Raw genomic sequence first — 13,760 nt, 5'->3', positions numbered from 1 at the left:
ACGCCTGAAATGAATGCATTAACTATACTCCAATAGAAGTTTTTAAATAAATATAAACTTATGATTTAAAAATTTAGATGACAACTTAAAATTTGAAAAGAGATACATAATTTCAAAATTATCTTGGGGAGAACTTGAGCCAAGTTCAAAGACCATTGTCCTAGGGAAAAAAAGTCCTGCATATGTGTACAGGAGGCACACAAAAGTAAGTTAAGGTAGTAGTGTTTGCAAGAACGAAAAAATTTGAAAAATCCAACAGTGAGAAAATGAATAAATAAATTGGGCTATTTTCATGGCAGATTTTTATATAGCAGGAAAAATTAAGGAATTAGAGATATGCACATAAATATGAATGATGCTTACAAGTATTTGGGGAAAGCTTTATAATATTTGGTGAAAGAACTAAGTTACAGAAGAACACTTACAGGGTGATAATGCTTATAAAATTTTAAATATGCAATATAAGACTGCATTTTGCTTAAGGATACAAACAAATAGCAAAAGTATAAAGAATAGAGACATAAATAAACACCATATTCTGTCTGGTTTTGAGCTGGTGGGGAGGAGGCCTGTGATTAGGTAGGAGAGCTCTAACCATCCCTGAGATGTTTTACCATTTGAACTTGGTATGAATACAGATATGTTTATCATTTTTTCCTTTATAAAACAAAATATATTAAAAACATTTTAAATATTATAAAATAAATGCTTATAACATTTTTAAAGGGGCCTGTGCATATAATTGACACTAGAAAAACGTTCATGAGGTTCCAGGTATAAGATAAAGGGGGAAAAAGTTATTTCGGACAAAATAAGAACAGCTAATGAAAATTTAGTTTCCACTTACTGAAAATTTAGTTTCCAAAGGTCATCTTTGGTGGGGGGGTGGGGGGGTTATAGTTAGAGAGAGGAACACAGGGATGAAAAAAGACAAGGTTTTTAAGTTAAGGATCTTTTTATCACTATGTTTATAAATGACATCTGAATGAAAATGTGAACTTTGCTCCCTTCTCCCTGGATTGATGCCGGGTCCAAAGTTTTGTGCCCTGAAATAGTAATTGCAGCCTTGACCGTAAACATGAAAGCAGACTCTTCCAGATACGTCTATCAATAGAAAAGACAAAAATATTCACTGGGGGAGGGCCTTCCCTTTAGCAAAACGTGTACTTTTTTTTTTTTTTTTAAGATTTATTTATTTATTTTTGGCTCCACTGGGTTTTCACTGCTGCCCGCGGGCTTTCTCAAGTTGCGGCGAGCAGGAGCGACTCTCTAGTTGATGTGCTTGGGCTTCCCACTGTGGTGGTTTCTCCAGCTGCAGAGCTCGGGCACTAGGGCTTGTGGGCTCAGTTGTTGTGACTGTCAGGCTTAGTTGCTCCGAGGCAGGTGGATCTTCCCAGTCCGGAGATCAAACTCATATCCCCTGCATTGTCAGGGGGATTCTTAACCACTGGTCCACCAGGGAAGCCCAAAATGTGTACATTTTATGGCACATTGCATTTTGTTAAAGATGCCAGACAAGAGTTCTATCCCTCTGAATTAAAATGAAGAAAGTGAAAGTCATTCAGTCGTGTCCGACTCTTCGCGACCCCATGGACTATACAGTCCCTGGAATTCTCTAGGCCAGAATACTGGAGTGGGCAGCCTTTCCCTTCTGCAGGGGATCTTCTCAACCCAGGGATTGAACCCAGGTCTCTCACATTGCAGGTGGATTCTTTACCAGCTGAGCCACAAAGGAAGCTATCTGAATTAAGTTATATAATTTTTTGTTGTTGTTGTTAACCGCATCACCATTTATTGAGTTGTGAACTGTTGCCAATGCTGCTGAAATCTGAGACTCACTCATCCTGATCCTCCTCTCGGCTTCCCCCTGAAAAGGAAGCCTGGAGCAGGACTACCCCAAACACCAGAGTGTAAAAGGAAGACATGGGGGACGGGGGATGCAGGGAGATGAGAGATGGGGGAGGGGAGCAGGACCAGTGAGCAACATTAGGCTTCTGGGGACACACACACACTCCCCCCCACACACAAAGACCTGCTCCAACCGGCGGCCATGGGAACATCAGGGAAGGACCAGGCATCCGAGATCCATTTCAGTCCTTCTTGTCATGAAGCGTCTGCTGAGAGGCACTGGGCCAAGGTCATTGGTCTCTGTCTTCAGGGCACATCAAGCCAAAGTGGCTTTGATGGCAGCCACCAGCTTCAGAAACTTGCTCTCCGCTTCCACGTAGCCATCACCTCCCTTCTTGGAGTCAATCAGCTTTCCTGCTATGAATGCTTCAAAGAAGCCAGTGACCTGAGGAGTCCCCTGGCAGCAAATGTCCAGGCAGCCAGGGAACTCTTCTCCTAACTTCTTCCTGAGCTGAAGATACTTGGGCTCGTAGCCTCAAGAGCCACGATAAACCACTCAGATGACAACCGCCATCGTTCTGGACCGCAGGGTCTACTACAGTGAGGAATCACAATACAAACCCGGGCAAGGAAAAGCGAGGTCTGCCAAGTTACATAATTTTTTTAGATAAAGTTGTTCAGAATTCACAGTGCAAATTGCCTGGTGGCTGAGGACTGAACAACACGGTCCTTGTAGATGGAATGGGGTTCAGCGGAGGCAAGAGCCAGGCTGCAGTAGGGTAGAATGAGAGCTGATATGTGGAAACAAACCAGATGAGACTTCTCTTTACAGAAGTTCAATTGTGAGAGGGAGAAGAAAAAAAAAAGAGGTATACTGGAAAAGGCCAGAGGATCAAAGGAGTTCTTAATTTGTTTATTTGCTTTATTATATACATTTTTCTTTTTATTCATTTGATTGCACCGGGTCTTCTTTGCAGCATATGGGATCTAGTTCCCTGACCAGAGATTGAGCCCGGATCCCCTGCATTGGGAGCTCAGTATCTTACCCACTGGACTACCAGGGAAGTCTCTATTATATACATTTTAACTCCATTTATACAATGTTTAACAATATGCAGGGACTTGCCTGGTGGTCTAGTGGTTAAGACTCCATGCTTCTGCTGCAAGGGGCACAGATTCTATCATTGGTTGGGGAACAAAGATCCAGTAAGCCACGGGGCTTGGCAAAAAAGAAAAAGAAAATAAAGTCATAGAGTGGGGTCCATTTTTAAAAATGAAAACACACTAATTAATCTCTAAAATGAGTGACTGTGTATCAGCATGATGTATACACAGCAAGTTTTTCTGGTAGTAGAAAGATGCTCAGAGTCTAAATTTTTTCTCCCTGCCCCCCCCTCCAAAAAAAAGTGATAATGAAAGATTTAATGTTCATGGTCATTTGTCCTGGGTCACATGAGATTTGGCAGCAACTAAGTTGGCCCATTCCATGATTGAGACCTAGAAAATCACCAGAGAGAGGGAGAAGGCCCCAGAACACCGACCCTGAGACGTCCCTTTGAGGAAGTGGAGCAGTGATCAGCAGGGGACAAAGTGGGGAGCTGGGATTGCTGGTTGGATGGGGAAGAGTAGGGGGAGAGGGTGAGGGGGTGCCTTGATCAGGAACAGAGCTGAGAATGTGTGGAAACTGATCTCCAAAGGAAGGGAAGGGAAGAGTACTCGAGACCACAATTGCAGACAGAAGTCATGGAGCTGCTGTTTCTTGCCCATCCGTTTAATGACAAGGTTCCTCCCCTCTGGATGCCAACTAAGCAGGAGCTGGCAGGGCATCCCCCGACTTTGCTGCCCAGGCTGACTTGGAGTCTGCCCCAAACACAATCACAGATATTCCCAGGCTTGAATTCCATCCAGAGAGACTAGTCATTTGATGCAATTGCCTGTGGTCTGAAAAACAAACTCCCACCCAAACACATTGTACTTGGGGAGACTGCAATCTCAACCATCATGTCTCCCAGGACTCAGGCCCACTCTGACCGCAGGATCTTTCTAAAGGCATGACCGACAGAAGTACGCACAAGTCCACCATGTAATTTTTGTCTGGCAAGTAACATGCTTCTGTCGTTACATCATTTTCCTTAGCCTGCACTGTGAGTTCAGTCACTCAGTGGTGTCCGACTTTTTGTGACTCCGTGGACTGTAGCCCGTCCTCTGTCCATGGAATTTTCCAGGCAAGAATACCGGAGTGGGTTGCCATTTCCTACTCCAGGGGCTCTTCCCGACACAAGGATTGAATCCGAGTCTATTGCATCTCCTGCATTGGCAGGCAGGTTCTGTACTGCTGAGCCACGGGGAAAGCCCTTCCTTAGGGTAGTGATCCCTTAAAAGAAGAAAGCCTGACCAAGATCCCTTCTTGAAGTCAACCGTGGAAATCACCTTTTAATATTCTCTCCTGTCTGCCATGAGCTTGTGCAGGTTTCACACAATTTCTCAGTTTATCCTCAAGACAACACATTGAGGTATGTACTGTTATTTCTGCTTCCTGGGCCAGCCTAGAGTTCCTGCTTCCCCCTTTCGCTCTCTCCCACCCCCACCCCACCCAGTGAAGGGTAACACTGGGCAGCCCAGCCAAGTCACGGCTGAGGGATTGGTTCCCTGTGACAACCCTGACCACCCCTGGCCTGACACAAAGGAGGCTACCGGAAACTCCTGACTGCTGCCAAGCCGGTAGCCAGAGTGTCCTGGAGAGGAATTCTAAGCTCACAACAGAGCATTTCTCATCTAGTTTTTTTATGGGTTTGGGATTGGGGAGGGGTTGGTGACTGGCCAAAGACGAGTGGCAGAATGATGAAATCATGAGAGACCACAACACTGATTCATGTCATGGTGGGAACCGGGACAGGCTTTTGTGCCAACCAGAATGTGCCTGGTTACACACGCCGGTTAAAAATAGTGATGGCTCCAGAGCGGGCATGGTGGTCAGAAAGAAATTTTCCTTCGTTTATAATATTCTAATTGTTTTTAAAGAAAACTTATTTCTAGGTGGGAGGGAGGCTCAAGGTGGGGGTAGGGAAGGATATATGTATATGCATAGCTGACTCATGGTGGTATACAGCGGAAACTAACACAATATCGTAGAGCAATTTTGCTCCAACTTAAAAAAAAATGAAAGAAAAGAAAATTTTTTTTTAAGAAAACTTACTTATGGATTAGAATTATAGGTTCTCTTTAAAATTCAGAAAGGAAGGAGAGGGTGGGATGAATTAAGATAATAACATGGAAACATATATATTACCATATGTAGAATAGATAGCCAGTGGGAATTTACTATATGACCCAAGGATCTCAACCCAGTGCTCTGTGACAATCTGGGGGCGGGGGGAGGATGGGGAGGGAGATTCAGGAGGAAGGGGACATGTGAATACTTGTGGCTGATTCATGTTATGTATGGTAGAAACCAACACAATATAGTAAAGCAATTATCTTCCAATTAAAATTCAGAAGGAAATGGCATCCACTGTTGCTTTGAGAACCTCAGGTTCTGGGGTGGGGTGGGATGGAGATGGGGGTGGAGGGAGCTTTCTAACTTCTACTCTAATTATCTCAGGCTTGCATTGTTCACACCCATTCAGCTCCGCCAGCCTTTGCCTGCCCACTACACACAGCCCAAGGCTTCACAGTCCATGGGGCACAAGCACAGAGTGTCCTCTGGCAGAAGCTGATGAAATAGAAACAGCTTGATGAAAGAGGTGATGAGGACCTCCTGCATGGTCCAGGGGGTTAAGAATCCACCTGCCAATGCTGGGGACACCGGTTCGATCGCTGGTCTGAGAAGATTCTACATGCCAAAGGGCAACTAAGCCCATGTGTCACAACAACTGAGCCCACGTGCCTAGAGCCCATGCTCTGCAACAAGAGAAACCACCACAATGAGAAGCAACTAGAGAGCAGCCCCTGCAACTAGAGAAAGCCTGTGTAGCAACGAAGATCCAGTGTAGCCAAAATTTAAAAAAAAAAAAAAAAAAGGCGGTGATGAATCTCAAATTGCCTACATCTGTGGTTGGATGAGCACGGATTGGGGCTACAGACAGATAAGCAGCCAACCAGACCCAGAGACAGAGCAAGTAGGTCCTGTATCAGTGATGATGTCAGAGTTAGCTTTGACGAACTGGTGGGATTTTGATAAGGTAAGGAAGGGGTGGTGCAGGGGTGTGCCGGTCTGGAAAGAGGAAACATCTTAGAAGACAATTAGGACGTAGATTTTAAAAAGCTCAAGGTCATTTCCAATTCCACCACCATTGCCACCGTCACTGATCCCTGTCCCCCGGGACTCTTATCTTCGCACTCTGTTTGACATCTCACCACCCGCTCTGTTCTGGAGGATCTCAGCAGGAGACAACGTGTGTGAAATCTCAGGGTTTTTCCCCATTATTTTTGCTATGTGTAAAACTGCCTGGAGACAGACACCAGTGGGAGGCAAAGGTCAGAGGAATTAAACAATTTTCCCAGGTGAGGAGGAAGGGAATTGGGACATTAACCTGGGTCTCCCCCATCCCCTCCAGCTGTCAAATAAGGTGGCCAGTGTCTGACTTATGTTCACAGACCCCTGAGTGAGATCAGCCTGGTTCAAATCCCAGTTCTGATATTCACTGTGTGACCTTCTTTTTTTTTCCCCCACTGTGTGACCATGAGCAAAGTACTTAATCTCTCTGTGCTCCCATTTGCATAGATATAAATGGGGCTAAAATACATACATCAGAGCTCTTGGGCAGATTAAAAAAGATCTTGCCTATAAAATGCTTCATATAATGCCTGTGTTGTAGCCACACGGTCTGCGAAACAAACTTACTCAGAAGGACAATGCAGATAGTAGAGTGCAGTTTATTACACTGGTGGGCCCAAGGCAGAGTCTCCTCTTAGCCAAGGACCCCAACCAGTTTTTGGGAAAACCTTATATACCCTAAGTGTACTTGCTCAAACACACCTCCCCAAATTCCTTGAAACTAGCCTGGACAAGGTAAAAGAGAGATACAATCAAAGTTAACCCATGATTCATGTGTCACAAGACCAGATAAACAGTGGATATATATCAACAGGCCTGTGGTCATATCCCAATAAACATAATGGAATTTACCACTTTGTTCTGTTACAAAGTAATTAGCATATTCTTTTAGGCAACAGAGAGTCCAAGTACAAGTCCTGAGGCTCTTTTATCCACGGGGTCTGGTTTTCCGTTGGTATGCCATTTCTATAGACACCCAGCACAAAGTTCAGAGTCCATTGGGAGGGTGACCATGCGTATAGCCTAATGTTCGCAGCCTGGCCTAAGGCGGACTCCAGCTGTGTCTGTTTCCTCCTTCATTCCCCCCTCTTAATGCTCTTAACTCATATTAGGAGCATCATTCATAGGGATATATTGCACCCTGGCTCTCCGACTGCCAATTTGGGAGAATGACATCAACCTTCAGGTTACAAAGTTCATAATACATTGTAAAATTCAGGGTCCACAAAGCAGAAATATCAAGGCAACTATAACAATGGTAAATATAGTTTTCCACCAATCGCCCTTCACCCAAGATAGGACCGAAGTCCAGAAAGGAACGTTTTCATTTGACATTGCTTTTACCTCGTTTTTCATGTCATCTAAAGCAGTGATACATTGCCAGATAAGTCAGGAATGCATACACAACATTCAACCTTTATTATAGCACAGGTCCCTCCTTGAGCAGCTGTGAGTATGTCCAAAGCCATTCCATTTTGAATTACCGCTTTTCTCATTTGGATTTGCTTTTCATTTAAGGCTTGGATGGCTTTTGTTCTATCTAGGAGGGCCTGTTTTGTGAAATTAGTCAAGGCCTCTACTTTAATCATAATATCTGTTGTCCCTATAAGTAAGTGTAGTCGCTCAGTCGTTTCTGACTCTTCGACCCTGTGGAGCCCACCAGGCTCCTCTATCCATGGGATTCTCCAGGCAAGAACACTGGAGTGGGTTGTCCTTTCCTTCTCCAGGGGATCTTCCTGACCCAGGGATTGAACCTGGGTCTCCTGCATCACAGGCAGATGCTTTACCCTCTGAGCCACCCGGGAAACCCATTGTTCTGTAGAGGGTATGAATAAGGCAACAATATACTCATACCATTGAAACACAGGTCTTGTCCACCTAGCATGTAAATAAGGTAGATTTACTGGGGCTTGTTGTAGGTTAGGCTTTTGTTACACTGGCATTTATATCTAATGTAACCCTATGACCCGAGTCTATTGACTGTAGGTCTGCCTTACACCCAGAGGGCAGGGAGAGATTATGATTGTGTCCCAGAAAATAGCAGAGTGGTTTAAATTCTCCTTGGCGGAGTGGTGACAGCCACCAGGGAAGTCCATCCATCATAGACAGAGGCATAGCCCCACACACCCAACAACTGGAGCTATTGTGGAAGTTGGCGTAGGAATGTGCACGTTGATGAGACCAAGCAGCAGGAGTTGATTATGCGGCTTCATCCTCAAGGGGGCTCCTCTGGGATCTTCTTTTCCTTCTTCTTAAGGATGGTCTTAGTCTCTCGAGGGTCAGCAGGGTCCCTCTGTGCAGTCCACTCAGCGTTTTCTGGGTCTGCATGGTATGCTCTCTTCACCCTCGTGTGATGGATCCAAGGGGCAATACCTGCAACTTTAACTGCAGTAGGGGTAGTTAGAATAACAGTATAAGGGCCTTTCCACCCAGGGGCTAGTAAATCAAGTTTCCAATCTTTGACCCATACTTGGTTACCAAGCATAGACTCATGAATCTGTTCCCCAAAGGGGAATGGCACCCTTTCTTATACAAACTTAGTTGCCCAATTTATTACCTTACCCAGTTCCATCTGCTGCATAATCCTATCCCCCCCTTACCTGAGGCAAATTTGTTGACACCTGTTTTATTATGGGAGGGGGACTCCCATACACAATTTCTTATGGAGAATAGCCTTGGGACTATGGGGTCATCCTGAGTCTGAGCAGAGCCCTCGGAAGCAAGTCCACCCAGGAGCAGTCAGTCTCTCTGATCCACTTGGAGAGTCTCTTTAAGTGTCTGATTGGTTCATTCCACCATCTCAGAACTCTGGGCCTATATGCAGTGTGCAGTTTCCATTTGATGTTTAAAGTTTTGCTTACTTGTTGTACTAAATCAGCTACAAAAGCCAGGCCATTGTCTGATCCAATGCTGGCAGGAAATCCAAATCTGGAAACTATTTCCCTAAGCAGGCACCGGGCTACTTCTGATGCTCTTTCAGTCCAGGTAGAAAAAGCTTTTACCCATCCTGAGAACGTACATACCATGACCAGCAGGTAATGGTAGTGTCGGTGAGGTTTCATTTCAGTGAAGTCCACTCCCAGGTGTTCAAGGGACAGCGTGCCTTTCAGCTGAATACCCGGAGGTTTTTGTCTGAATACGTGAGAGGCAGCATTAACCTGTGAGCAGGCAGCATGGCCTAGGTGGATCGCTTGGTGTGTTTGGATTACCAGAGTGTGTGCCAGCTCCTCCAGTACCAATAATTTGCCACTTGGCAATTCCCACCATCTCTTTCCAGTCTTTATGGCCCCTTCCGCTTTGGCTAACCTGACAGCCGTTGTCCTTGTTTTATCAGGCTAGTGCCATCAGTATATAGGACTCAACTAGGGTCTGGAACCTTGTCCTTCTTTAAAACAAACCCCAGATACCTTACCTCCTTCTTGCAGATCTGTGCCTTCTTCTTCGACACCTGGTAACCTGCTTCCATCAACAGCTGGAGCAGTGCTTTTGTCTCTTCCCAACCTTTTTCCTTGGTCTCAGCAGCCAGCAGCAGGTCATCCATGTATTGTAGGAGCCAACATCCATACTCTTCCGGATGGAATGAGTCCAGGTCAGAAGCCAAGGCTTCCCCAAAGATGGCTGGGGAGTTCTTACACCCTTGTGGGGGGTCCAGGTGAGCTGTTGTTTGGTGCCCCCGACTGGATCTTCCCATTCAAAGGCAAAGATGGGCTGTGACACTGGGGCGAGGCGTTCGCAGAAGAAGGCATCCTTGAGATCTAGGCAAGTATAAACTTCAGTCCTCAGCAGGAGGAGGCTAAGTAAGGTATAGGGGTTTGGAACAGTGGGGTGTATAGTCACAGTAGCCTGGTTGACTAGCCTGAGATCTTGTACAGGCCTATAGTCCTGTCCTTCTTCCTTTTTGACTGGCAGGATCGGTGTATTCCAAGCCGACTGGCACTCTACTAGAATGCCCACTTGTTTCAATCTATTGATGTGGGGCAGTATGCCGGTCCGGGCCTCTATCGATAGCGGATGCTGGCACTTTCTAACCAGGATGGTGCCTGGTTTGAGCTCTATTATCACTGGGGCGTGATGTTTAGCCAGCCTGGTGGGGGTGGGGGGGGTGGGCACGTTGTCTTCCGCCCAGACTTCAGGGAATAATTGAGTTAGCTTTCTCTCATGCTCTTCTGGCCCACCCGGTTCTTCCTTCTGAGGCTCATGCAACCTCCACTCATCTTGTAGGGGTATTGAGAGAGAGGGCAAATAAGTCATAGAGTCCATCCGGGAGGTGGGCCTCTCCTCAGAGGAGAAAGTCACTTGTGCTCCTAGTTTGAAGAGCAAGTTTCTTCCCAACAGGGGTACTGGGCACTCAGGAATGTAGAGGAATTCATGAATCACTTGGTGCCCCCCGATCTGACATTTTCTGGGCTGGCAAAACAATTTAATCATCTCTTCTCCCAATACCCCAGTTACAGAGGTGGTCTTTTTGGACTGTGGTGCCACAGGTTTTGTTACTACCGACAGTTCTGCTCCTGTATCCACCATGAAGTCAATGTTTTGGTCCCCTACTTTTAAGGTTACCATGGGCTCTCGGGGACCTGATACCTCCGAGCCCCGGCAGCCCTATTTAATTTCCAAGTCAGCAAGCCCCACAACTGCAGGAGCTTCCTTTTCCTTCCTTGCCTTAGGGCACTCATTCTTCCAGTGGCCAAAACCTCAGCATCGGGCGCATTGGTTTGGCTGTGACGGGGCCCGGGGCCTCTGTTGGGACTGGTTGAAGGACTGTCCTGTCCCTGGGGCAGAGGAGGTTTTCCAGAGGGCCCAAGGTAGACTTTCCCAGAGCAGTAGCTAGCATGGCAAATCTCTTGTCTGTCCTCTTTCGTCCCCTCCAGCTCTCTGGCAGATCACAGTCTCTGCTTAATTCCAATGTCTCCCTCCCCTTCCTGTCAGTACTCACCCAGAGAGGCGGATATAGCTTGGGCAGTTCGGCTGGAGCCGGATCCTGGAAGTTCTGGCCAGAGGCTTCTGCCACCGGGATTGGAGCCCGCCAAGGTGGCGGCTCTACGACCTCCGGGAGCAGCGGCTGCTGCAGGAACTTCACTTGGCCCTGGATGGGGCATTAAGGCCGCCTCCGGTCCTGGTGGAGCTCTGGGCCATCGGGCGCATCATCATCCAGTATGGGGGAGGGACAGGTAATCCTGGTCCAAATCCTGCCAGATCCCAGAGGGAGAAAGGGGATCGGGTGTCTTCACCTGCTGGTCACCAAGGCCAAACCAGAACACCACGTGGTCCAAGCTGTTTCTCCCTTAAAGTCTATTCTGCCTTGGTGGGCTTAATCAGGTGCGGATGAAAATACAGATGGGTTAAATATCCCATGTCCCAGGCCGTCTCCGGAAAAGCCAATTCATACTCACTTATGTATCCCCCTCCTTCTAGCCTGACAATTCGGAGGGGGTCAAGAATTTCACAGCAGACAGGACACCTCCTGGGGGAGGGCAGAATATGAGTATACAAGGACCAGTTTCTTATCCTAAAAATCCCCTGGCGATCGCTGGTAATAATTTTCCTTGAGACGGCATGGACATACCTCCTAAATGACCCTGGTAAATTTCCTTCCTAAGCCCTAGCACGCTCGTTGACCTGTGTACCAAGCAATCGCCGCCTGCCTATTCCAGGCTCCAGTGGGTCCCCGCTCCTTCTAGTCCCTCCCAGGGGGGTGATCAGGCCCCCTCTTCCACCCTACCGGGTGGGTTCCTCCTCACCCGAGCGCTCAGTTCCCCTGCTGCCATCCACTACCTGCTAATATGAAAGGTCCAGGCGTTGAGAAGCAGAATCCTTCCAGAAGGGCGAGGCGCCTTCCCTCCTCTAGAAGATTCAAGCCGCAAGGCCTCGGAGTAGTCACAAATGGGGCTTGTCTCCTCAAAGTGAGGAGTTTCCCGGCCCATGCACCAAATGTTGTAGCCAAGCATTCTGGGAAACAAACTCACTCAGAAGGACAATGCAGATAGTGGAGTGCAGTTTATTACACCGGTGGGCCCAAGGCAGAGTCTCCTCTTAGCCAAGGACCCCGACCAGTTTTTGGGAAAACCTTATATACCCTAAGTGTACTTGCTCAAACACACCTCCCCAAATTCCTTGAAACTAGTCTGGACAAAGTAAAAGAGAGATACGATCAGAGTTAACCCATGATTCATGTGTCACAAGACTAGATAAACAGTGGATATATATCAACAGGCCTGTGGTCATATCCCAATAAACATAATGGAATTTACCACTTTGTTCTGTTACAGAGATAATTAGCATATTCTTTTAAGCAACAGAGAGTCCAAGTACAAGTCCTGAGGCTCTTTTATCTGGGGGTCTGGTTTTCCATTGGGATGCCATTTCTATAGAGACCCGGCACAAAGTTCAGAGTCCATTGGGAGGGTGACCATGCGTGTAGCCTAATGTTCGCAGCCTGGCCTAAGGCGGACTCCAGCTGTGTCTGTTTCCTCCTTCACCTGCAGCAGAGGAAATGTATAAGTAGTAATTTTTGCTGTTACCTCCTATCACTGATCATTACTGTTACCATCCGCTGTCTCTCATGAGTTTCCCTGGCAGCTCAGCTCGTAAAGAATCCACCTGCAATGCGGGAGACCTGGGTTTGAGCCCTGGGTCAGAAAGACCCTTGGAGAAGGGACTGGTAACTCACTCCAGTTCTCGCCTGGAGAATCCCATGGACAGAGGGCTACAGTACATGGGGTTGCAAAGAGTCAGACAAGATTTAGTGACTGAGCATGCAGGCACATCTCTCATTCAGAATCTGAATTTTAGAGTCTGCCAGTTGGCTGGAGACCATGTCTGAACCTTTTCCTTAATTCTATTCTCCTCCTTAGAAAAGCTGCTCTCACTCCATTTGCAGGCATCACGAGAATTCTCTCGCAGCCTTGTGCCACGGCTCAATGCTCTGAAATCCTTCTGTTAGCTCAGCTGTCACTGGGGTCTGGGAAAGCGCTGAGGACCCTCGGTTGTAGGGGTGGGGGCGTGCAGATACACATTAGAGAGAGTCCATCGAGCTGGCGGAGGCGGGGGTTATGTAAGCAGCTTCCATACCCTGTTCCCCCTTCTCTTCCGGTGTGTAGCACAAAGTGCTCCAGACAAAGAGCCTATCTGCACCTTGGCTTAGGTGGGCTTTCTCGCGAGCTCACCCACGTGAGACATGACAGCAGCATGCTCACTGCATCCTAGACCCTTGCTGCCCCACTCCTGGGGCCAGGTACCCTCCATCCCTGACAGGTTCATCCAGGGACAGGGTGGTGACCAGGAGGAAGCTTCGGGCCTCCCAGGACTTCCACCCACAAACCCCAGCTCTCCTCCTGTAATAACCCAGTCTCGTCTTTCTGCCATGAGCACCAAGAGTTGGTCCCCACACTTGTGGAACCTTGAGTGATGCTCATCTGCCCCATCCTCTTATTGTTTAGGTGGGAAAGTTCCTGGCATTCAGAACCAGCCCTTTCCTCCGACACCAACTCGTTTCCATGTTAGAATCACTTGGGACCTTGCAAAATCTCCAAAGTCATAGCCACTTGCTGGACCAGGGAAATCCCGCTTTCTGAGGTTTGGCAGGCATCCGTGGCTTTTGTTTAGTTTCCCAAGCGGTTCCCAAGTGTGGGCAAGT

At 47.3% G+C, this 13,760-nt stretch overlaps 1 non-coding gene and 1 pseudogene across 1 annotated transcript; both read right to left on the bottom strand.

The window, feature by feature from the left end:
- Positions 1-2,164: 2,164 nt before the first annotated feature.
- On the bottom strand, positions 2,165-2,422 carry LOC133055947 (selenoprotein W-like; annotated as a pseudogene).
- A 5,435-nt stretch (positions 2,423-7,857) lies between these two features.
- On the bottom strand, positions 7,858-7,929 carry TRNAH-GUG (transfer RNA histidin (anticodon GUG)). Its single transcript has one exon. It is a non-coding gene; the product is annotated as a tRNA-His (tRNA).
- Between the last annotated feature and the right edge of the window lie 5,831 nt (positions 7,930-13,760).

This window comes from Dama dama, chromosome 5, assembly GCF_033118175.1.
Source record: "Dama dama isolate Ldn47 chromosome 5, ASM3311817v1, whole genome shotgun sequence".
Lineage (NCBI taxonomy): Eukaryota > Metazoa > Chordata > Mammalia > Artiodactyla > Cervidae > Dama > Dama dama.
The sequence above is the reverse complement of the archived record's forward strand: the minus strand, read 5'-3'. Positions and strand labels throughout refer to the sequence as shown.